Source organism: Phocoena sinus, chromosome 10, assembly GCF_008692025.1.
Source record: "Phocoena sinus isolate mPhoSin1 chromosome 10, mPhoSin1.pri, whole genome shotgun sequence".
Classification (NCBI taxonomy): Eukaryota; Metazoa; Chordata; class Mammalia; order Artiodactyla; family Phocoenidae; genus Phocoena; species Phocoena sinus.
This window is the reverse complement of record NC_045772.1, coordinates 27,495,010-27,520,294: the sequence shown is the minus strand read 5'-3', so window position 1 is coordinate 27,520,294 and position 25,285 is coordinate 27,495,010. Positions and strand designations below refer to the sequence as shown.

General features: G+C 40.8%; 1 long non-coding RNA gene across 1 annotated transcript in view; it reads right to left on the bottom strand.

The window, feature by feature from the left end:
• Positions 1 to 9,418: 9,418 nt before the first annotated feature.
• LOC116760449 overlaps positions 9,419 to 25,285 on the bottom strand; it is a 105,387-nt gene continuing 89,520 nt past the window's right edge. Inside the window, exon 4 of the long non-coding RNA XR_004351743.1 lies at positions 9,419 to 9,507. This is a non-coding gene — a long non-coding RNA (uncharacterized LOC116760449). The remainder of the gene's footprint in view (positions 9,508 to 25,285) is intronic.

Below are 25,285 nucleotides of genomic sequence, written 5' to 3'. Positions count from 1 at the left end.
GGCTGCTGTCAGTGGGACAGAGAAGCTGCCAAGAAGCCAGGCCATTTTCACTCCACATTTAGTCTGAGGCCAGAGTGTTGTCTTCCAGCTTTTAGAAAGACCTCCCAGGGTGAGGTGGACCCAGCAATGACAGTATATGACCATCATGGACTCAGGGTAGAGAAAAAAGGTAATAGCCTTTGTAAATGACCAAGATCTTATCTGTAAAAGCTGGAAGCCTCTTTTTCCAATGCAAAAACAGAAACAGTCCAAATTAACCTTTGCTTGGGAGGCAGGGAATCCTAATTCAATGGTCTAAGTCATGCCAATCAACCTCTGAGGAGGACAGCATCCTAGTGCTGTGGGCCTTGAACAGCAAGCTTGGTCCCACAAGTTTGGTCACAGTGTGATTATGCTTGTTTTATTCAAAGTGAGTCTCAAGGAATGTTACGATAAGCTTGCTAAGGACTCCACACCAGAGAGGCACACATATGTATGTGCTTCAGTGAAACAGTGTTGATACAGAACATTGAAAATGGAATATGTTGAGGGGATAAGAAAGAAGAGACTGTTTAACGTCTTTTGCTTTGGTCTAACAGATTTTACATATATAGGTTTCTGTGGAATGATAGTGATGTATATCCTTGGCCTTCAGTATGGCATGGGGATGAAGAGAGTGGAAAGGGAAATACCTAAAGTCCCTGAAGGCCCTTAGTCCGTTCATTCAACAACCATTTATTGGAAGACCACCATGCACCAGGTAAGGTGCCATGTGCTGCAGATACAAAGAGCAGGCATCACTGCTGCCCTCGTGGAATTTGGAATGGAGTAGAGAAGTCAGTCAACAATCAAATAACCACACGAACATATGAAAAACTGAAGCTGCGACAAGTGCTAGGAAGGAGTGTTCATGGTGTTTTGAGAGGCAAAGTTAGGAGAGTCTGACCTAGTCAGAGGGGTTAGGAGAGTCTGACCTAGTCAGAGAGGTCAGCAAGGGCTTCTCTGAGAAAGCAATGCTTTAGCTAAGATCTAAAGGATGAGTAGAGGTTAACTAGGCCAAGGAATGGGGGAGGGAGACAAAGTGTTGGTCAGTGGAACAGCAGATGCAAAGACCTAGTGTTGAAGGGAGCCATCTTGGAGGGAAGTCAGAAGAGATCTGACCTAAAGAGTCACCAGAAAGGCCCACCAACCCCTAAACACCTCTGCCTCTGCTGTCTAAAATCTCACGATTATTAAGGCATACTTTGGGTTAAGATTCTTTTTCCCTGAAGCATTCTTTTATGCTCAGAAGAATAATCCATTAAATCAAGTGAATGGTTTTATCTGGTCAATTTTCTTCCTTAATAGCACAGGTTATAGCCACAAGTCCTTGAGATTTGTACAGGGGTTAGAGTAGGTGGCATTAAAGAAAGAAAATATTCAATGACACTTATTAAAGATAGTAAAGGCAGATTTGATTCAGGACCATCACGATAGGTATAGGGACCACTGCGATGGGATTTCCCAATAGGGAAGAGAGATTGGACTCAGTTCTGAATACAGCAGAGGCAACTGGGAATTTATAACCAAGAAGCGGGGGTGGGGTTGGGGGGGGCGGCCAATAGATGGACAATTACTAAGAGGAAACATCAGGAGTAAGAGGGGTTCTGGCTAAACTCACCTAATAGGATTCTTGCTGAAGACAGGCCAGGGTAATCACACCTCACTTAGGGGATGCTAGAAGATCAGGAACCTGATCAAATATCAAGGGTGATCAGATATCAAAGGTGTGGGGCTATGGTAAATTGACTTATCAGGGCTCCTGCTAAAACTAGATTTTACAAGGAAGTGCACAGATAAGCCTAAGAGAAGGTCCAGGAGCCTGACTAGAGTTAGTCAAGTAAGCAATCTTTGCCAATACCCCTTTTGTTCAAAGAAAGAAGAGACATTCTTCTTTCCTCTGAATAATGTAAGTCCATTTTCTCTTTCAGTCACCTTTTGTTCATTAAGGACCAGCTGACTCATCTTTTGGGACTTGGTAGTAGAAGGTATTTGTTGGATGGTGCTAGCAGTCAGGCATTTAATAAGGGGAGCTTTGTGAAAATAAAAGAAAATCAAAAATTAATAGTTAAAAAATTAATTTCTGAGGATAGCCAGTCAAGATTTTTAGGCTTGAGCTTGAAGCATCTTTATCAGATGGAGTGAAGATGGAAGTGTCCCTCTGATGAATTTTCCTGGTTTGCAGTTTGAATGCCTTGGGTGATGGCACCAGGTGTTCCAGTGAACTTCTTCTTTTTCTTTTTTTTTTGGTCTCGTGGCATTTGGGTTCCTAGTTTCCTGACTAGGGATCAAACCCACGCCTCCTGCAGTGGAAGCTGGAGTCGTAAACACTGGACTGCCAGGGAAGTCCCTTTTCTTTTTTTTTTTTTCTAGTGAACTTTCTGAATGGTTCATACAGTAGGAGGCATGAAGGTTGCCCATACATGATCCGTTGTGGTTATTTTTTTTTAAGTTTATGTCAATTCCTCCAGCTTCACCTCATAGGCTTTCAGGAGAAGGGCAGTTTTAGTTCCAAATCAGAAGGGAGAAAAACTGGAAGCATTTGGAGAGTTGTAGCTAGATATTGGAAGAAACTAGAATTCAGGATTTAGTAAGGACTAGCAAAATGTGCAAGACAGAGCCCACAAGTTGTCCATTGAAACAAACAAAATTCTTCCTACAGTCACCCCCACTTCTATCAAAGATAATCAAAGTAAGACTAATTTATTTGCGAAGTACATCTGGTCTCATTAAACTTGGCCTATTTATACAAGCACAGCAAAAGCTTGCATAGGCCCTTTTTCTGAGTTCGCTTTGCTGGAATTTTTCAAAAGGAATACCAGATTGGGCTTTCAAAAGCTTCTCAAGGCTAAGAAGCCAAGCCAAGAATTCACTACCATATTTTGCCTGCAATGCCTACTAATTCAGGTGAATTCCTCTTTTCTCAGTGTCCCCAAAATATCCTGAGGTCCTCTGCCAAAAGTGACCTTCCTTACTCATCCATAAAGCAGGAAAACCTAAAAGCCAGGTAAACCCTGACTTTTCCAAGGGGGCTTTTGTAAGCATTGCCTCCTGAAAGTCAACCTTAGTTCCTTAATACTGTCTGGTCATATCTGATTTGATGCACATCATTCTTAAATATGGCATTCCAGTCAAATCCTTAGAAATATAACCAATTTTTCCAGTTGTGTCCTGTTACAAGGAGAACAGATTCTCATTGAACTTATGCAGATGACTATATTGCCATGAAAATAAGAATACTAAGAGTTACTTCTGGAGCGAGTAGGTAGGGAGAAAAGATAAATGCTTCAATTCTATTTACAAAGACATAATTTACCAAACTTCTGTAAGTTACAGATAGCTTTAAAAAAAGAGAAAAAGAGTTTCCTTAAATCTGGAAAACAAAACACTAAGGAGCCATCAACGTTTCAAACAAAAAGTCATAAAAAATTTATAGTCATCCTCATCAGTTCATTCAGTCCCATGAATTAATTCTTGTTCTGCTTGATCTTGGGTTAGCAGTTTTATGAATTCATCAGCTTCTTCATTAGTTCTGGAAATTCTCACTCAGTCCAGTGATGTGGTCTTAAAGTTATTCAAGTGATGCCATTATGGAGCCTTCTCACCTGTGGCTGATTGTAAATGCTTTCAGAGTAGAATCAAAGGAAAACTGTAACTTCCTGGGAATGACAAAAAACTTAAAAACAGCCATGGTTAAAGTTCTTATGAGAGTTCATTTGATAGGGAAAATAATTACTTCCGTGGCATATAACATTTTAACATAATAACTGGAAACAAAGGTATTGCAAATTTTTAAGAACTTCATACGATTTCTGGAATATCTATAATCAAGCAACATGTATACACATATAACCTAAGAAGATTTATCATCACTTCTTTTTTTTAATTAATTAATTGATTAATTAATTTATGGCTGTGTTGGGTCTTCGTTGCTGCACACGGGCTTTCTTTAGCTGCGGCGAGCGCGGGCTACTCCTGGTTGCGGTGTGCGGGCTTCTCATTGCAGTGGCTTCTCTTGTCACGGAGGACAGGCTCTAGGCACGCGGGCTTCAACAGTTGTGGCGCACGGGCTTAGTTGCTCCGAGGTATGCGAGATTTTCCCAGACCAGGGCTGGAACCCATGTTCCTTGCATTGGCAGGTGAATTCTTAACCACTGGGCCACCAGGGAAGCCCAATCATCACTTCTTATTTGACAATGATTCCCATGTAACTTAATGCACCAAATAAACCTAATTAGCTTAATATCTTTCTTTTACAAGGTGAGGGACAAATCCTTTGAGATTTTCTAGGAGTGCTTCCGGGAAATCTCAGTTTGAAGTCAAAAAGACTCCATTTAGAATTTGATTTTGGAAAGTTGTCAAAAATGTCAGCAGGTTTGAACACTTGACGAAATAGGATCACAGGTCACTGTGAAACAACACTTAATTATCCATTTGACCAAAGTGACAATTAAAAGATTTCAAGGGCAAATACAGAAAGTTACATAGTTGTAAAAAAAAACCAAAACAAAAAAAACCACTTAGCTCTTTTAATATTGAGAAGACTTAGGCTTCTGATGAAGACAATATGAAGCACAGGAAAGTATTTTAAGACACAAAATCTTGATTTCCCAGGCAGATTACTTAAAAGGTAAAGAAAAATCTTTTTTTTTTTTTTTTTTACAGTTTCTTTTTAAGAGCAGACCAATAATCTAAGAAAACTTGGTTGGTGCAACACAGGGAGAAAATCAAGTTCTAGTTTTGCATCAATGCACCATTAATACTAAGGCTAAGGTTTATTTTTTTTTAAAAAGTAAATAAATCCATCCAATCTTGGCCAGCTTTGGCCACACGAGAAAAAAAAAAATCACTTTCCAAGATTTCTTTTCCATAAACATTCTAAAAATTTTTTTTAATATTTATTCATTTTTTGTCTTACTCTTTCTTATTTCTAATTCTGAAACAATCAGCCATTCTACTTTAGGACAAAGTTACTCTTTTTCTCCCTTAACAAAAACGCATACTTCACACCTTCCCTTATCAAAAACACATCTTACTTTACGGCACACAGAATTTTTTTCTTTGCCCTTATTATTTATGACAGATTCATTTATACATATTGATTAGAATTTTTAACCATTACTAACCCAAATTTCAGTGACTGCTAGGAAGCAGGCAATTGTGAACTGTCTGCCACATACTGTCATTCTGTAGCAAATTTATGAATGTATAAATTCACAATTTTCTAGAGGGATGTCTTTTTCATAGTACAATTTCTGATGTTTATTAACAGATGCAAATATATTTAGCTTCTCTATACTGTATAAAAACAAGATGTCAAAAGTTGATATACTTAAACTCATGTTTAGCAATTAATGTCTCAATATTTTATCTGATTTGGAAATGATCTAGACATTCAGTGAATTCCATCATTTAACTTAACTTATTATAGCTTTAAGAGTTCAAGTCATCAAAAAGATTTTTACAACTATTTTTAACTAGGCATATTATAAATCATAATTATTGTTGAAAAGTTTATTTATAAACTTTTATCCCACTTATATTTATTTAATTCACTTGTTCTTAAAATTATGCTTGACTTGTTCATGAAAATTTCATGAGACATCAAACAAAGCTAGCCATCATCTTATTTTTCTTGTGAACATTCAGGAAAGTATCAAAAAAAAAAAAATCACAGAAGTGGAAAACCTAAAGTTAAACATGATTCTTTCCTTTTTTTTCTTTTTTACTGTCATGCTTGACATGCATCAAGCAATTCCTTTTTATTGTACATTTTGTTTTGAGGTTGGGTTTATAGTTTTATAATCTTGAATATCTAGTAGAGATAATATAAGCCTGTTTGACTCGTAAACCTAGGTAGGAAAAAATTGTATATCCACATTATATTTAATGCTGAAACCTCTGAAGACATGCATGTTTTGTTCTACCAACAATTTAAAAACTACCTTCATTTACCAAAGAATATCCCAGATTATCTAAACTTAAAAAAAATTTGGGTTGGTTTCTATATTTTTGAGAGTTTTAGGAAAAAAATTATAAAAGTGCTCATTTATCTCTAAGTCAATTCAAAAAAATTCCTTTGAAATAGTTTATAAGTTAATTTGATAATACTATCCAGAAATAGAAAAATATCAATGTACATATAACATATATACAGACAAACATACACAAATATTCAGGCAAATGCAGAGATCTTATAGTCTTCATTCTAAAATTTTAGTTGAGTCAGTAAAACATAGTAATGCAAACTCACTGGTTTATCTCCACTTTATATTTTTGTCTGAATTGTATTTCCAACAAATGGGACAAGTTAAGGTTACCTGTCTACCAGTATCAGTGGAGGAGACTTTCAAAATTTTCTCTTGCCCTGATATGTAATCTGATGGAGGCTGTGAACTAAATTTTAGGCCAGTGACCAAGAAGACAACTAGTTGCTACCTGGATGTCTCTAATGCACATCTGAGTGGACAAAACATCCAGCTCTCTTTCTAAATAAATTTTTTTTCTCTTTTCAGCTTCAAGTGCTTTTGGAGGTCCCTGAGTCCCTTGAGAGCTTCTGATAGAGGATAGGGAGCCTAAAATCCAAGGGAGATGAGGGGCTAAGTGGGAAGGGAAAAGTCTGGCAGGGTGGAGAGAGGGATGGAGGAGGTAGGGGTTTGAAGGGGACTTATAAAAGGGTTCAAGGGAACTGGAGAGAACAATAAACGTAGTAAGAGGAAGAAGGAGGAACAAACACAATGGGAAGGCACAGGTCTTAGAGGAGCCAGTTTGGGGAGGTCTCAAGTTTTCCAAAGAAGCCAATGAAGTTCCAAATTATCCTCAGCAAAATCATGCCAACAAGAAAAGAAGCAGACAGAGTTGGTGGAGCATGTAGTCAGTTAGAGTTTCAAGAATGGGGTTTCAATTGACTGAGAAGTTCCCATGGGAGAAGCAGGATCCAACAGAGAGAACAGAGAGGTCTCATAGAGAGCCAAGAAGAAAGGCTTCCAGCCCAGAGAATCAGGGAATACTCTCCACTCAGGAAAGAAAGCCAGCAAGGAGAGACTGCCAGTTCAGCAGGTCCCTTCCAAACAAGGAAGCCTGGGACTCTAACTCAGCTTCTCACACACAGAGACACCTCAGACACTAGCCCAGCATCTTTGTCTGGACTCTAACTCAGCTTCTGGAGTACACTCAGAACCTTAAGGATCAAAATCTGTCTTTACCAGCTTCAACAGACATCTCTCTGGAGCACTGGTTCAGGAGTCAGACTATTCAATGTATCCCTGATCAATCAGTCAGGACTGAAGACAAAGCTACAAAGGTCCACTCTTAGGGTCCTGGATGAGAGGTATGGGATCCAATGATGAATATGATCCTATCCAAGTCATGGCACCATAACTGTGAGAGGAAAAAAATTCAATGATGCTTGTTAAAGATGGTAAGGCAGATGATTCAGGACCATCATAATAGGTATAAGGACCTCTGCAATGGGAATTTACAGTAGGAGAGGGAGACTGGGCTCAACTCTGAATACAGTATGGCCAACTGGGAATTTATAGCCAAGGAGCAGGGTGGGGGGCATCAAATGGAAAATTATTAAGAGGAAATATCAGAAGTAAGAGAGGTTCTGGCTAAACCCACCTAACAGGATTCTTGTTGAAGACATGCCAAGGTGATCAGACCTCATCTGGGGCATGCTGGAGGATCAGGTACCTCATCAAATATCAAAGGTGATCAGATATTGAGAGTGTGGGGTTCTGGTTAAACTGACTTATCAGGGCTCCTGCTAAAACTAGATTTTACGAAGAAGTGCACCGATAAGCCTAGGAGAAGGTTCAGTAGCCTAACCAAAGTTTGGTCAAGCAAAGAATCTTTGTCAGTGGGTTTATTTTAAAGAGGAAAGGGACAACAAAAATAGGAGATGGGGAACCCCAAAGATAAAACTTCACATTGGACTTCCCTGGTGGCACAGAGGTTGAGAATCTGCCTGCCAATGCAGGCGACACGGGTTCGATCCCTGGTCCGGGAAGATTCCACATGCTGCGGAGCAACTAAGCCCATGCGCCACAACTACTGAGCCTGCACTCTAGAGCCCACGAGCCACAACTACTGAGCCTGCGTGCCACAACTACTGAAGCCCGCGTGCCTAGAGCCTGTGCTCCACAACAAGAGAAGCCACCGCAATGAGAAGCCTGCGCACCGCAACAAAGAGTAGCCCCCACTCGCAGCAACTAGAGAAGGCCCGTGTACAGCAACGAAGACCCAACACAACCAAAGATAAACAAATAAATAAATAATTTTTTTTAAAAAAAGAATAAACTTTTAAAAAAAACTTCATATTTTTCTAAATTTTCTAAATTTCATATTTGTCAAGACCATCCCTGCCAGAATTCATTAACAGTCTGATCCCCAGAAAATCATGTAACCTTTTGCCTTCATAGAGATTAATGCAGCCCAGGATAGTCTCAGCCTTTGAGAGAAGTCCAGGAAAGGAAGCAATCCAAGAAAAGGAGGGAAGCACCACATTGTGAGAATGCCGATAACACATTGTAACTTAACCTAACCTGAGTCTCCCACCTAAATCACTTTCAGTAGCTCAAGTATCCTTCACAGTTCTGTAGCTGACAAAATATATTGATTTCAGTATTTTTTCCCTAGAATCTCGTAATAGAAGTTTCTCCCCCATGGCACAAGATTAAGTAAGTAAATTATGCTGGCTTTTCTGTCATGTAGGCCTGGTTATCAAATCCTGACTGCCCTGTGATCACAGGCTGATCTAACCACCCTCAACCTGCTTTCTCAGCTGTAAACCAGGAATCATTACTGTACCTACCCATACTGTAGCTTCTTTGCAGATGAGATAAAATAAAGAATTAAAGTGCTTAGCAAATTGCCTGTCAGGCTGTCAGCGTTTAATAAATGGGAGAAATTTGAAAATAGGGGATAGGTGAGGGAGCTGGCAAAGTCTAGAAAGAGTATACAGTTCCTAAGAGAGAGAAGTGCCCTGGGTTTCAGGTGATGAACCAGCCAGGCCAACAGGCACACACACCAGGACTCAAAAGAAATTAAGAAGCCTGAGAGAAACTTGGGCTGGGATTTAGAGACAAACTGCAAATAGCCCTATCCCTCTCGTGCTTCCTTTTCAGACGTGTGAGGTGAGTTCACCGACAGACAGGAAAGAAAAAAATGACAAGGGCCACCCACACTGCCTGAAGAGACCTATGGTGCTGACATAGAATTTAAGATTAAGACTTTTGACCAGGATAGGACATCTGCCTGCGGAAATTCTGGGAAGAGTGATGCTTAGGAAACTGGTAAGAGCTTAAATAAGTGGGAGTAAATTAGAAAACTGGGCAAAGAAGATGAAAGGAGATTTACTGCCTTCCTACAGATTGTGAGCTACAGCCCATGAAACTGACCTTGTTACAGATGGAATCATTTCTTGCAGGAAAACTCCTTGGCCTTGTTGAGCTTGGCCTGGTTTTCTCCGGTAAGATTTTCCTCTTTCTGGAAAAAAAAGCAATACAGTAAAAAGAGAGAAACTGTATAGTGAGAATGCCAAAGAATGTCAGAGTGTATGAATCATGGGGGAAAGAATTCCCAAATTTATCTTTTCCCAAAGTTATTTTTATCAAGAAGAAAGCGATTGCTTTCTTGAGCCCCTGTATCTACAGTTCCTTAAAGTACTTGCTTAAGAAGTTCTTGCTTGTGTTTCACTTTCTAACATGTAGTCACTTTGAATACCTGCTGCTGCCTCTGTCAGCTCTTTTCTCACACGCACATCCAGCTGTGGGAAGAATTTCAACAGGCCCAGCAAACACAGCTAATGACACCAGGGAGTTATGCCCCATGCACTTTGGAGGCTGAGGCATGAGGACTGGAGATTGTAAATACAACACAGAAAATGGCTCGTGGTGTCCTGGGTATTGTGGCCCATGTAGTTGCAGTGATGTATCCAAGTGGCGGGGTCTCCCACCTCCCTGAGGTGACCAAGCGGGAAATGAACAGAGGACACTGTGACTCGACACCACTCCATAAAGGGTACTGCCACTCTCAAGCATCCAATAGCACCACTGAGGAAACATGGCCAAACCTCCCACCAGTGCTATAAGAAACAGGACTCTAAAAGATAGAGGTGGCTGCAAGGCTGCCAAGAAAGTGAACCATGCACATGAGATTTCAGGACTACTTCGTGCTTAGCAGATTTTAGGGCCGCTTAATCCATGGAATAAAATAAATGGAGCTACAGCACTGTGGGAAAATATGTTTCAGTACTAGGTACCATCTAGAGCAGGTTATGAGATCCCACCCCTGCACATTGTGTCGGAGTTGCCTGGTAAAGCTTTGTAAGCTGTAGATAACTGAGAGGTACGTGACTGATAACAGCCCCACCTCCCCTGCACCACCACCACCAACCAATCAGACAAAAGTTTTGTCTCCGTTTGCAATTCACCTCAACATTCCTTTGCTTCTATAAATCTGTGTGGTTCTGACTTTTCCTTTCAAACAGTTGTTACGGGTTCAACAGTACCCATGCCCCCCAGAAAAGATATGTTGAAGTCCTAACCCCCAGTACCTGTGAATGTGACCTTATTTGGAAATAGGGAGGGTCTTGGCAGATGATCGAGCTAGGATGAAATTGCTAGGATGGGCTCGATGTGACTGTGTCCTCACAAAAAGGAGAAATTTGGACAAAGAGACAGACACACACTCAGGGAGAACACCAAGTAAAGGAGAAGGCAGAGATCACGCTAATACGTCTACTAACTAAGGAATGCCATGGATTTCTGGCAAACTTCCAAAAGCTGGGAGAAAGGTATGGAACAGATTCTCCCTCACAGCCCTCAGGAGGAACCAACCCTGCCAAAGACATCTTGATCTCAGACTTTGAGCCTCTAGAACTGTGAGACAATAAATTTGTGTTGTTTAAGCTATCCAATTTATGGTACTTGACTATGGCAACCCTAGCAAACTAATATGCTAGTTATAACATCTGCCTAGTACCCTTATATCCTATGAATAAAATTAATTCTTCAAAACATGTTCATTTTATAGCTGTATAAGAGTCATGAGTTTATCTTTTTTCTGAAAATTATCTTTTAATAAGGTAAATGGATCTTCTGCTGTCCTTCTCCATTCCTAAAGAATTCCCAGCCAGAACTATCCCTGAATACTTTTTTTTTAATTGAGTTGTTAGGCTGCATAAAGGCCTCACAATATACCTTTTTAAAAACATCCCATAGGGCTTCCCTGGTGGCACAGTGGTTAAGAATCAGCCTGCCAATGCAGGGGACACGGGTTCGATCCCTGGTCCGGGAAGATCCCACATGTCACGGAGCAACTAAGCCCATGTGCCACAACCACTGAGCCTGCGCTCTAAAGCCCATGAGCCACAACTACTGAGTCCACGTGTCACAACTACTGAAGCCTACGCGCCTAGAGCCCGTGCTCTGCAACAAGAAAAGCCACCACAATGAGAAGCCCGCACACCACAATGAAGAGTAGTCCCTGCTCGCCGCAACTAAAGAAAGCCCATGCACAGCAACGAAGACCCAACGCAGCCAAAAATAAATAAATTTATAAAAAAAGAAAACAGTTTGGCATTAAAAAAAAAATCCCATAATTGGAAACTTAACTAATCAAAATGGGCTGCCTTCCCTCATCTAGCTGAGTGGATGGGAAGGGAATAAAGTCCTCACAGCTTCCAGGCTCTCTGCTGGGCACTTGGCATTCCATTGGATATCTGTAAATGTCTACCCAACAGTTACTGCCCCTTCTTCAGCAGTTAAAGAACTCCATTATTGAATCAGTAGTCTTCACCTCTCCCCTCAAGTCTCAGGGAAGGGGACCTTACCCCAACTTTCCCCAGAAGTAAAGAATGATGGGTTTAAGTCCCCATGGTAGTCCCAGTTCCCTTGGCAGTGATTGACAAGACATGGCTGGGAGGTGCGGGCGGAGAAGAGGATTCCAAAAGGAAAGGTCTCTTGCTCTTAAAAAGACCTATGTGGCAAAAAGTACACCCTTTTTTGAATCTACATGTGATGCCTAGAACTATGGCATCCATCTTGTGATCATGAGAGCAGCGAGCTTGACTAAGGACAAAATTTGTCACACCAAATATAGCAGAGCAGAAAGAAGGAAAATTCGTGGGTTCTTGACAACACTTTTGAGCCACGGAACTAACCAAGGCGGGAATTGGTCTTCCTTGGGGCTTCCTGATATGTGAGATAATAAATGTTTTTATTGAAGCAAGTTGAATGAGGGTTTTCTATTTCTTACACCCAAAAGCATCCTACAGACTATAAGATATCTGTGAACATTCTCATTTTGCAGATGAAAATCTGAGGTTCATATATAACTTGCATCCAAAGTAACCTATCCAGGGTCACACATAAAACAAAATTTGTATCCAGCTCAAACTCCAGACATCCTCTCTCCACTACCATTACCACCTCTATATTTATCATTGGTCAGTGAAAGAAGGCTAATTTCTGATGTTTTGTTTCTTTGTTTTTATTGTTTAAAATGTTGTAGGAGGGCACAGAGCCTAGTGGTTAAGGGTAAACTTTGGTGTCAGATGGACCTGAGTTTGAATCTGTATTGGTGTGACCTCAGGCAAGTCACTTAACCCCTCAGTTAAAAGAACCTCAGTTTGCTCATAGGTAGGATGAGATATCAATTCCTATAACACAAGGTTGTGATTAGGACTAAATGAAACTATATATAAAGTACTTATCACAGATCCTGGCACATTATACCTGCACAGAAAAAAACTGATGGCTATTATGCTTATTACTGTGGTGGTGCCACACAGTGTGACTACCTCTTCACCAGGCAGCCAGCATTTCGAATGTGAAGAGAGCATCTCGTTCCCCATACACAAAGTGGCTTCATCAATTTCACTCCAGACGCCTTAGAGCCTCCGGTTTCTGTGCTACAACTGTGAGCTCCTCCTCCTCCTGCCCAGACAGCCACCGTCAAAAGAGCCCAATTCCCGGGAGCACACGGCATTCCTTGCTGGAGCCCAGCCTGGTTTTGTCTCTGCTCATATTACCCCTAACCACCACCCAGGGCCCTAAGACCTTTGATGTTCACGTGGCTGCCTGCAGGGGCAGGAAGATAAAACCCCCCTTGTTCCCTCTCTGGGCAATAAGACCTTTGGAAATTTAGAGAGACACAGAGATAAAAGACTGGATTTTTTTTTTTCCTTCTTTTCATTTTTTTTCCCCAGCAACAAATGGTGGTTTGTCTTTACCAGCCACTCCTTCAGCGCCACACCAGCATCAAAGAGCAAGAAATGAGCAGAAAGCCAAGGCAGGGGAGTTCTATCCCCCCAGGAGGGAATTCGCCTGCCTCCAGGACACACAGAAGGGGGAGGGGAGAAGAGAGCTGTGTACAAAGAGCATCCCACAGGGGTGATCAAAGCTCACACCCCCCCACCCCATTCCCAAAAGTTTGTTTTCTTAACATTTACGCTATACACTTTAAGCTTGGCAAACAGACAAGACAGGGACAGGGAAGGACACGGAAAGGCTCAACTTGTCTCATGGATAAATCTTGAGTTGACTTGACATCTTCTGGTCCAGAGGGCTTAGTGTGCTGACAGTGGGTAGCCTCTGTATGTGGAGCATTCCTTCGGGACTCACAGGTCCAGTGTTCGGCTCTGCCCCCAGTCCCGGTGACAACCGACCAGGGCAAGTAGAGGAGGGAAGGAAATAGTCTACCTGCATAACAACGAGAACTATCGTTTTCTAAGACCCGTGTGTCAGGATCTGTGCTCAATACCCAATATGTAGCAACCATAGAGTAGGTGGGACTAATTTCCCCAGTTTACAGATGTGTAAATTAAAGCTTAGAGAGCTAAAGTCAGTTGTTCAAGGTCACGCCCTAATGGGCAGAGGCGGGACTTAAACTCAGATCTGCACCAAAGTGTATGTTATTAACCAAGTGTTACAAACTGCTTTCCACAGGGATTATGAGTCTACTTTGAAAAATACCAAGCCAGGTACAATTATAGGACATCTGTTATCCATTGAGTTGTATCTCCAAAAAGGATATGTTGAAGTCCTGACCCTGCAGTACCTGTGAATGTGATCTTATTTGGAAATACAGTCTGCAGGTGGAAACAAGTTAAAATGAAGACTTACTGGATTAGAATGGGCCCTAATACAATGGCTAGTGTCCTTATAAAAAGAGGGAAATTTGGATACAGACACGCACAGACAGAAAATGGTCATGTGAAGAGGCAAGGAAGGATCCTCCTCTAGAGCCTTTGGGAGAACATGGCCTTGCCAACGTCTTGATTTGGGACTTCTGGCCTCCAGATCGTGAGAAAATTAATTTCCGTTGTTTTAAGCCACAAAGTTTGTGATACTTTGCTACAGCAGTCCTAGGAAACTAATATAGCATCTGTCTGTGTGAGTTTGGAGAGAGAGAGAGAGAGAGAGAGAGAGAGAGAGTGTGTGTGTGTGGGTGGGTGTGTGTGTGTGTGTGTTTGGGGGGAGGGAGGAGAAAGGCAAGGCAACTCTCAGACAATTAATATAGATTATCTCTAGCATACTGGCCTGGGGAATGAGGCAAGGATGCTGGCCACAAAAGACAGAGACAGACAGACAGAAATGGATGGTAAAGGTAGCGAAACAAGGTGAGAAGGAAATAGAGGAGAACTGGAACCAAGTCTGATGGGTCAGCTCCCTGAAAGGGAGAAGAGTCAAAGAAGGTTCTGACACTCCCTGCCAGTGAGAGAAGGGATTGAGAAAGAGCAGTATGCTGCCATGGTCCACCCAGTGAGGATGACCTTGCGCCACACCTCCGCCAAGCCTTCTCACACCTCAGCAGAGCTCTTACGTCAGACTCTTCTTCAGTTACTGCGCTCAGGGAACAAGCATTTAGCACTCACAAAGTCACTGGCAATGAAGGGCGTGGGGGATGAGGGCCAGAGAGCAGCACTAAGGAACAAGGGACTAGGAGCCTCTGGATTTCTTCAGCCTGGATTTCTCTCCAACTCCCTGTCAGCCTAGAAAGTGTGTACTCGAACCTCTAGCCCTTTGATACTTGGATGGGGCATTCGCCCACCTCGCTGGGCCCATGACACCTTCCACCCCCCTTTAGCATAATGCTTGGGCATTATACTGTGTTTCTTTCTATTTATATCTACATACAGATATAGATAGATAGGGAGATAGAGTAATATAGATAGATACATAGATTTCTGCATATAGATACAGATTTAAATAGAAATAGAGATATATATATAACTACATAAAGATACAAATATAAATAGAGATACAGATACATAGATATAGATAGATATATAGATAGGGACAGGCAGACAGACACATAGATATCTACATATAGATATAGAGAGACAAAAATAGATACATAGATATCTATAGATATAGATAGATTAGATGATAGATAGAGAGATAGAGAAATAGATTATAGATATAATGGCTCCTGCCTTAGATTGTGAGCTTCTAGAAGGCAAGGCCAGCATCCTATTCAACGTTATCTAGCAGAGCCTGGAGCACAGTCGTTGATCAGTAAAGAGTTGATAAATGAATGTCCAGGGTATTCTGATCTCAAGGAACAAAATATTTTAAGTAATAGAAAAATAGGCAAATGACATAAACACATGATTGACAAAATAAAGAAAAACAAATGGCTCTTAATCTCACAGAAAGTTGCTCAACATCATCATAAGAAGAGGAATACAAGTTAAAGCTCCACTGAGAAAACATGTTTCACCTCACAGACAGGCAAAAGTATGATAAGATACTGTGTCGAGAGGCTGTGAGGACACAAACAGGCTCATACCCACTTGCCAGAGTGCGACAGACATAACCTGTAAGTTAGGCAACGTCTATCAGAATTATAAATATGTCTGCCCTTGGTCCAGCATCCCACTCCCAGGGGATCTGTAGGTTTTCTCTTGGATACACCTGCAAAAATAAAATTGGTGTATGTACAAGCGTGGTAACAGCAATTCAAAGGCTCTTCTCTAGACAACTGGGAAAAGAAACTGTGGTGCTTGAATAAGGGAGGATTGGATGAAGGTGGTCAAAAGGTACAAACTTCCAGTTATAAAACAATTAAGTATTGATACTAAGGATGTAATGTATAACATGATTAACATAATTAACACTGCTGTATGTTATATATAAAATTTGTTAACAGAGTACATTTTAAGAGTTCTCATCATAAGGGAAAAATTCTATTTCTATACTTTTTTTCTTTTATCTATACTTCTATAGATATACTTTGTATCTATACGAAATGATGGATGTTCACTAATCTTTTTGTGGTAATCATTTCATGACGTATGTAAGCCAAAAAATTATGCCATACACCTTAAACCTATACAGTACTGTATGTCAATTATATCTCAATAAAACTGGGGAAAAAGATCTCCAGCTCAATACAAGCCTCATATTTTTATTTAAAAATCTAGATTGACTATCATAGGGGTGCAATGCGCTGCCCAACCCAGGACACTATAACTCATTAAACCCCATAATAATCTTATAAGAAAAATAACATCACAATCCATCTTATCAGCATTTCACAGATGGGAAACAGGAGCCTGCAGAGGTGGAGCACTTTGTTCAAGGTTAAGGAGTGGGGGTGGGTGGGGCCAGGATAGAAACCCTAGTAGTCTGACTTCAGAGCCCACTGTCACCAGGGCTGCCTCCCTAGATGCCCCCTAAATACTGTATAGTCTATAGACTTTTCTTCTGCTTCTCATCCCTCCATTCACGCATTCATTTGTGCATCAGTCATCCGTGGCCACCTAGTATATACCAGACACTGTGCTAAGTGAAGGGGGATACAGAGATTAAGGAGGTAGTAGTCCTTGACTCTGAGAATTTACGGTCCAGAGAGAACACATACAGGTAAACAGACAACCCGTATAGAGGAAGTTCTCAACATGAGCCTAGGAAAGTGCCACCCAATCCACTTGTATATCTCTTTTGCCTTTTTTCCTCTGCTCAGGAAGTCTTCATTTGGGGCCCTGTGTCTATCACAACTGGAAAATCAACTCTACGAGGATTCTTTCAGACAAGTAAAAGTACCCAAACAGACTTACATGCTAACAACTATCAGATTTGGTCTTGGGGTCTGCTCTCCTGCAGCTTACAATTTTATGAATGTCACTTCACGTTGAAACAAGAACAAGAGTATTGTTGCTTCCTGCCACAAGAATCCAGGTTGAAATGAAAACAGAAAGGAGACCTAATCTGATGATACTTCTTCTCACAGTAGAATTCAGAGGACACAGCAGGAAAGAAGAGCCCACAGATCTTACCTGGTGCCCTTAAATGTCCTCTTCCTTATCACAGTCCAAAAGACTCATGTTCCTAAAGCCATTGTGCTAAGCTAGAAAGGACAACCTACTCACATGCAGTCTTCCCTGTGATCTACTCTGTCTCCATGGGGCAACAGTGACTGCCCCTGTTCCGTGCCCCAAACAAAGCACTGAGACTAGTCACACAGGCCTGGGTTCAAAGCCAGACTGTGCCACTTACTGAGAGATCATCAGCGTCAGCTTCCTCATCTGGAGAATGGGAATTAAAATGGAGAATCGATAAGATAATATGTGCAAAGGTTCTAGCCCCAGGCAGAACCCAAATTCAAAGCCTTCTTGGGAGACTCTCACAACCAGAGTCACTGCCGAATTCCAAGTGCACACCCGACCATCTCAGTTCCTGAGCTAATAGACAATATCCAGAGCCCTGGCCCCCTCTGCCAAGGGACCTGTTCTGATTTCTACCGCCATAAGCCTGGCCTCCAGTACTGCGGAGGGGCAGGCTGGGCTCTGGGACCCAAGAAGAGAGGGGCTCCAAAGAGACAGGGATTATCCCAGCTGCTGTCACAGAGGCTGAGGTTGGGGTTATACTCCAGACTAGGGATGCAGAGCGAGTGCAGGGAAACCTGGGTGAAAGCAAATGCTGCAGGTTGGAGGCGACCCAGTGCCCCCAAGACAGACCAAGTCCATAGCTTGACACCAGCAAAGCAATAACATCCAAAACATTACTTTGCAAAGAATTCGCTATTACCCAAAGGCACCCAAGAAGTCACTTTCCCTGAGGGGGGGGGAAAAATCTGAACTTTAGTTATTGGACTGGCTTACACTTTGGTGTGGCTGGATATTGTTTTTATTTTTAAATACATAGAGGCAAGGTTAGGGTAGGGAGTGGAAGATAGGTACCCTATTCTTTCCCATGCTAGAACTTCCAAAGCTCCTAATCTGGGCTGGCCCCTGAAATACCAACAAGATTTAATTTTATGTCTCTCTGGATTGGGGGTCAGAAACCCAAATGCCTACAGAGGTCAAGCAGATTAAATACGTGAGCAACTGTGCCAGCTGAGGAACTTGAAATACAAATACCCCGCGGAAGTGGAACAGCTGCTGATCAGCCCCAGTCAACCGTTACCATAGAGAAGCAGAGTCAGTGTTGCTGGATCAATTTTAAAAATATATAAATAGAGAGATTTATTTTAAGGAATTGGCTCACACAACTATGGGGGCTGGCCAGTCCAAAATTCATGGGGTAGGTCGGAAATTCAGGTAATAGTTGATGTTACCATCTTGAGTCCAAATTCAGCAGGGTAGCAATCACTTGCTTACGATTACAATGTAAGTGTAGTACTAACATTACTCAATCACCTCCAGACATAGACAATGACAATAAGAGATTTTGTTTTCCTGGGGGTGGAAGTGGATTTACCTCCCTCGTACATATTTCCCGTATTGCTCATTCACAGGGTTATATAATTATTTATGTTTTTTTCTCCAATAAGTCATAGGATGTTTTTCAAAGGGTTGCTCACAGATCATGGACAGCAAAATTTCCTGGAATACCTTTTAGAACTTCAGATTCTTGGCCACCTGATCTACTAAATCAGGAAATCTGCACTTTTAACAAGCTTCCTCTTTTTTTCTTGTGTATGCTAACACTTGAAAACCACTGGACAGAAGTTGTCTCATTTTTGTTCCTCAGTGATCAACGAAGTCTCCAGCATCTAGTGGGAGCTTAACAAGCGGGGTTGAACAAATTAATAAATAGTGTCACTAGTTTATCCTTAGGTTCTCTGTGACGTCTGTAAAAATCATAACGTTAAACTTGCAATCTTGATCTCTTTAGGTGCTGACCAACTGTTATATATAATCACCCATGTTTATGTCAGTTAGCCCCACTAGACTAGAAAATTCCTTGCACTTTTGTCATTCTTGTATTCCCAGAACCTACCAGTCACTGACATATTTATACATGTAAATATTATTACATGTATAGTCACTGGCATATGTTAAGTTCTCCATAAATACTTCTTGAGTGAATAGATAGATGGATGAATGGACAGGTAGAGAGAACTACCTGAACACAGACTACCCACTACCTTTTTAGGTTGTGCAAATTTTTAACTTTCTAACCCTTGAGTTTTTACAAGTTTCTTATCCTGTCTTACAATAATTTATAATTGCTACATGTATTAAAAGTGCATCTAGAACTTTCCATTTCTATGGCCTGAAGCATAGTTAAGTCTGTAACATATAATTTCTGTAGCATTAACTATTATCTCTTTTATCCCTTTCAGAAAACATATATATTTTTTTCTCAATGTATAAACAAAACTATTTATAAGTTTCGGTGCTTAAACTATTATTACTACTGTTTTTTAAAATAAATCCTTCGTGATTCCTCATAATTCATCCAAAACCAACACCGTGACAAGACACTCAGATTAAGAATAACTGCTGTGGGAATTCCTCAGCGGTCCAGTGGTTAAGACACCACGCTTTCACTGCCAAGGGCACAGGTTTGATCCCTGGTCAGGGAAAAAGATCCCACAAGCTGCATGGTGCGGCCAAAAAACAAAAGAAGAATAACTGAAGGAAATCATTACACCTAAATTGAGTGGTAAAGATTTCCATTTCCAGAATGATTAAATGTAGAAAGACTTACAATATCACGTGTTGGTGAAGAGGTGGAGCAATCAGAACATTCATATGTTGCTGGTGGGAAACTGGTGTTTACCCAAGAGAAATAAAAACATTTGTCGCCATAAAGAGTTATACAAGAATGTTCCAGGGCTTCCCTGGTGGCGCAGTGGTTAAGAATCCGCCTGCCAGTGCAGGGGACATGGGTTTAAGCCCTGGTCCAGGAAGATCCCACATGGATCCCTGGTCCAGGAAGATCCCAACTAAGCCCGTGCACCACAACTACTGAGCCTGCGCTCTAGAGCCCACGAGCCACAACTACTGAAGCCCGCACACCACAACTGCTGAAGCCCACACACCTAGGGCCCGTGCTCCACAAGAAAAGCCAGCGCAATGAGAAGCCCGCACACCGCAACAAAGAGTAGAACCCACTCACCACAACTAGAGAAAGCCCACACGCAGCAATGAAGACCCAACACAGCCAAAAATAAATAAATAAATTAATTTTTTTTTAAAAAAAGAAGGTTCACAGCAGATCTATTCATAATAGATCCAAACTGGAAGTGACAGACCCAAACATCCTTTCTCTTAAAGGATAAAAAACATGATATATGATAGGATAATATCAATACTTACCAATAAAAAGAAGCAAACTACTGATATATACAACAACAGGGACACAACTCAAAATCATCAGCTTGAGTGAAAGAACCCTGAAACAAAAAAATATTATTGGGGCTTCCCTGGTGGCACAGTGGTTGAAAATCTGCCTGCTAATGCAGGGGACACGGGTTGGAGCCTTGGTCTGGGAGGATCCCACATGCCGCGGAGCAACTAGGCCCGTGAGCCACAACTACTGAGCCTGCGCATCTGGAGCCTATGCTCCGCAACAAGAGAGGCCGCGATAGTGTATATATATATATATATATATATATATATATATATATATATATATATATATATATAATTACATGTATAGATAGCTCAGAAAAGGCAGAACTAATCTAATCGGATCTAGTCTAATCTAATCTAATCTGTAGTGTCAGAAATCAGAAGAATGGTTGCCTCTGCAATGGGTATGGACCAGAAAGGGACACAAAAAAATCTTTCTGGTGAGAGAAATGTTCTATATCTTGATTTGGCAATGGTTTCATGACTGTGTTCATTTGTCAAAATTCATGGAATTGTTCATTTAATATCTGTGCATTTTCCTGTATGCAAAATATTTCATTTTAAAACTTGCATTTCTATATTGGTCAGGAATATCAAGGCATGATCTATCTTGTATGCATTGTGTTTTCATTGCTAGGATCATTCTTCAGAAATTGAAGGCTTTAAACAGCTTATAATTCCAGTAAAAGGTGTCACCCACATCTCAGCACAACACCCTCTTATCATTCTACAGTGTGTTCAGAACTGTCAAATGCCATTCAAATATATAATTTATACAAGTGCCTGGCACCATTCTGGCTTTTTATATTCATCAGTTGATTTAAATTTCACTTTATAGAAATGTACAGTGCAAATATTTAACAGATGAGAATCAAGGTTCAGATAGGCCAAGTTATTTGCCCAAGTTCACATAGCTAATGAGTGATATTACTGGGACTCAAACCCAGATCCCAAACCCACACTCTTTCTTCTCCCAACACACACACACACACACACACACACACACACATACACATACATACATCTGAATCACAATTCATAGATCTTTCCATTCTTTTATCATGAATCTGTAAAAGCAGTTCTTCCTATGAGATTTTAAAATAAATAAATGAAACTTTTCTAAAGGGCTCTAGAGCCCATGGAAAGTTTTGTTTTGTTTTTGTTTTTTTAATCTTTAAAATAGGCTTAATATGAAAATGCCAGCACCCTCATTTCCACCTGAAAGGGGCCAGAAGAACCAGGTCCTGAGATCTAGGGCTGGGTGGAACTGATGTTAAACTTGGCTTGGGGACCAGGCCCATGGAAAAGTTTAAATCGTCACCTGATACGTCCAGCCTGGCTCTCATTCTCAAACCCATGTTTGCTTTGGAATCTAGGGACTGGAATAATCTACTGAGAGTAAATGAAGGAAGCCATAGAGCATTTGTTGGCTGAGGGCAAAGGGGGTGTTTCCTTCACTTTGTTTAGCTGTTAAAACAAAATTCTCCATTATTCTACACACTGAAGTATTGTCAGCATCTTTAGAAGGGAAGCTGACACATTGGTTGCATTTTCAAATATAAATTAACCAAAAGCAATTAGTAGAGGGAAGAGAGAAATGAGCTTTGTCATCTAAAACCACTAACTGCTCTTTCTAGCCATGGTCCTTAGGATAGAGTTTCTTATTGAATTTTTCACTCTCATTAGTGATTTTTTTAATTAATTAATTTATTTTTGGCTGCATTAGGTCTTCATTGCTGCGCACGGGCTTTCTCTAGTTGTGGCGAGTGGGGGCTACTCTTCATTGTGGTGCACCAGCTTCTCATTGTGGTGGCTTCTCTTGTTGTGGAGCACGGGCTCTAGGTGCAAGGGCTTCAGTAGTTGCGGCTAGCGGGCTCAACAGTTGTGGCTCACGGGCTCTAGAACGCAGGCTCAGTAGCTGTGGTGCACGGGCTTAGTCGCTCCACGGCATGTGGGATATTCCCAGACCAGGGCTTGATCCCATGTCCCCTGCATTGGCAGGCGGATTCTTAACCACTGCACCACCAGGGAAGCCAAAGCCCTTCATTAGTGATTTTTAACAGTGAATTTCTAAATACTCAAGTCTATACCAAAGCCAAGGTTATTTAATTCTGATTTGTTAGAAACCCCTAAGAACCCACCCAAAAATGCCGTAAAAATTCAAGTGACCCTCATGTACACAGTGAGAGTAATATTCTACATAAATGCCTCATTAGAGTAATGTCAAAATAATTCACTTAATGTCAAAATAATTCACTTTTCCTGTCAAAACATAAAGCTTCTATGAAAAAGAATGATACTGTTTAGGTAACAAGACTGAAACAAGCTGAGTAGCTGCTAATGTTTCTAGATGATCAACTAATTAACTGATGAAGAAAAAGAAAAAAATTGTCATTACTGATAAGCAGGTTCCTGGTCCAATATACTTCCAATACTACCAATGCTCTGAAAATCATTTTGCATCATACACAGAAAGCCCTCGCATATCCAGTCAACAAAATTGGAAGTTGGTTTTCAATCTGGTTTTAAGTCCTAATCCTGTGTTCCATGAAAAATGGTTTGCACTTCAAAGAGCTCAGGACAATAATTCCTTTGGAGGAAATTTAATTCTGTTCCTGGCTTGTTATTATAGATACAAACCATCTTAGGTGTCAGCTATAAGCTGAAGAATCTTAGTCCTCTCTTTGGCTTATGGAGCAAGGAAATAATAAAAAAATCATCTCTCCTGATCTTATAGCCTTCTGAGTTCCAACTAGCAGTGAATATGATTCCCAGGACTGTAAATAGTTCTGTAAATCTTACCTTTCCTAACAGATTTGACTTTTCCACTTTATTAGGTATTGGCAATAAAAGTACTAAGTGTAAACGTCCATAAGATTTGGGCAAAGCTGTCACAAGAGACAAAATACCCAGTCCCTATGGACTAGGGACAGGTGGCTTTTCATATGGTTAAAAGTGGTAAAGTAATTCCAGGAGTGTGCAGGGAGTAAAGAGGAAAGACTCAGAATAATGCAAGTAAAGTAAAATCATCAAGAGAGACTGTTAAATTTTAAAACATGTGATTTTGTTATGCACGCAGTAAGCCGAAGTGGTTTTTTTGACTTTGGTTCTCCTTAGAGGAAAATGCACACCGACAAAGGATAGTAGAAAAGGGTAGCGGCTTGGATACAGAAGGTCCAATCCCAGTTCCTCCTAGGCCAGAAACTGGGCAACAAAAGCAAATTGATAATAATCATGGCTAACAGTTATTGAAGCTTAAAGTGAGTCAGACACCAAGGTGTTCTACATATATTAACTCACTTAATTCTGTGAGGAGGTCAAGTGTTTAGAAGAATAGTTTCTGGAGCCACACTGCTTGGTTTTAGAAATGCTCTCTCCCATTTGTTAGCTGGGCAAGTTCCTCTTCTGTATGATTATCATACAATGGCATCTCCCTCCTAGGTTGCTCATGAAAATCAATGATCTAATTCTAAGATTAGGCATGTAGAACATTGTTTGACACAAAGTAGATGCTCAGTTAATGTCTGCTATTTTTATTCCCATTTTACATTTAGGAAATGGAGACACAGAAAGTCTGTTTGCTAGAGATGTGGCAATTCATATCTAATGAATGAACCTATAATATCTGGCCCTTTGTAAATATTTCATACATGAGTTACTTCTCATTCTATAATAAACAAAGAGGTCACTGTGAAAACAACTCTCCCTTTGGTATCCAAATTGTGATTTGCCCAAACTTAACACAAAGCATTCCAAGTGTAGATTTCTAATAGAAAACATTTAAATAGTTGTCAGTTATTATTTTTTCCTTCCTCTTGCATTCCTGTCATAAATCCAGAGCACATCAATGTTATACAGATTGAATAAAGACCTATATTCTACAATAACCGTTATATTAAACCACCTTTCCAATAACAATCAGTTTCCCGATCTGTAAAATGGGAAACCCAAACTGCCCCCCACCAACAGCAGAGCACTTTCAGGGTGAATTCCCCACTGTCCAGGTTCTGGTCTACGGGCTGGGTATCTCAAAACTTGACATTGAGCAGAGAACACAGCCATCTCTTACAGACAGACTTCCCTTAACCAAGTTCATGACCAAGACCCTTGGACAAAACCAGAATGTCGAATGATCAATTACAAAGAGACATAGCACACCAAGCAGGCCAGAGACTAGATTAGTTGATGGCAATACTCGCTCCCTGTAGACCAATCTGCATGGGACACCAGATTGTAATTAGAAGGCTGCTTGGTGAATATAAAACCGGAAAGAAGGCAGACCCAGCCATCTCCAGAGTAATCAGAATTGAAGAGTTCATACTGAGGCCAGATGGGGCCAGTCCTTTGCTCTGCAGATAGCTTCTCCGAGACAGGGTTTACCCTTCCTCTGAGGCTAATTAACCCATTTCTGAAGGACTCATTCTTTCTTCAGCTCTGTGAATAACTATAAGCCTGTTACAGTCAAGTTTTAAGGGCCTAGAAGCCGTCCCATCCTTTCAGGTAATTTGCCTATATGTGTAATCTGACTCCTTTTATGTTTATTTTACATTTTAGCTCTCTTAGAAGAAAATCTCCTTTCCAAAGTTCAAAGCTCGTAGGTAGGTACATCCCTATTTTTCCCAAATACCAACAGTAAGATAATCACCTCATCTAACATAAAACAATTCTCCAAAA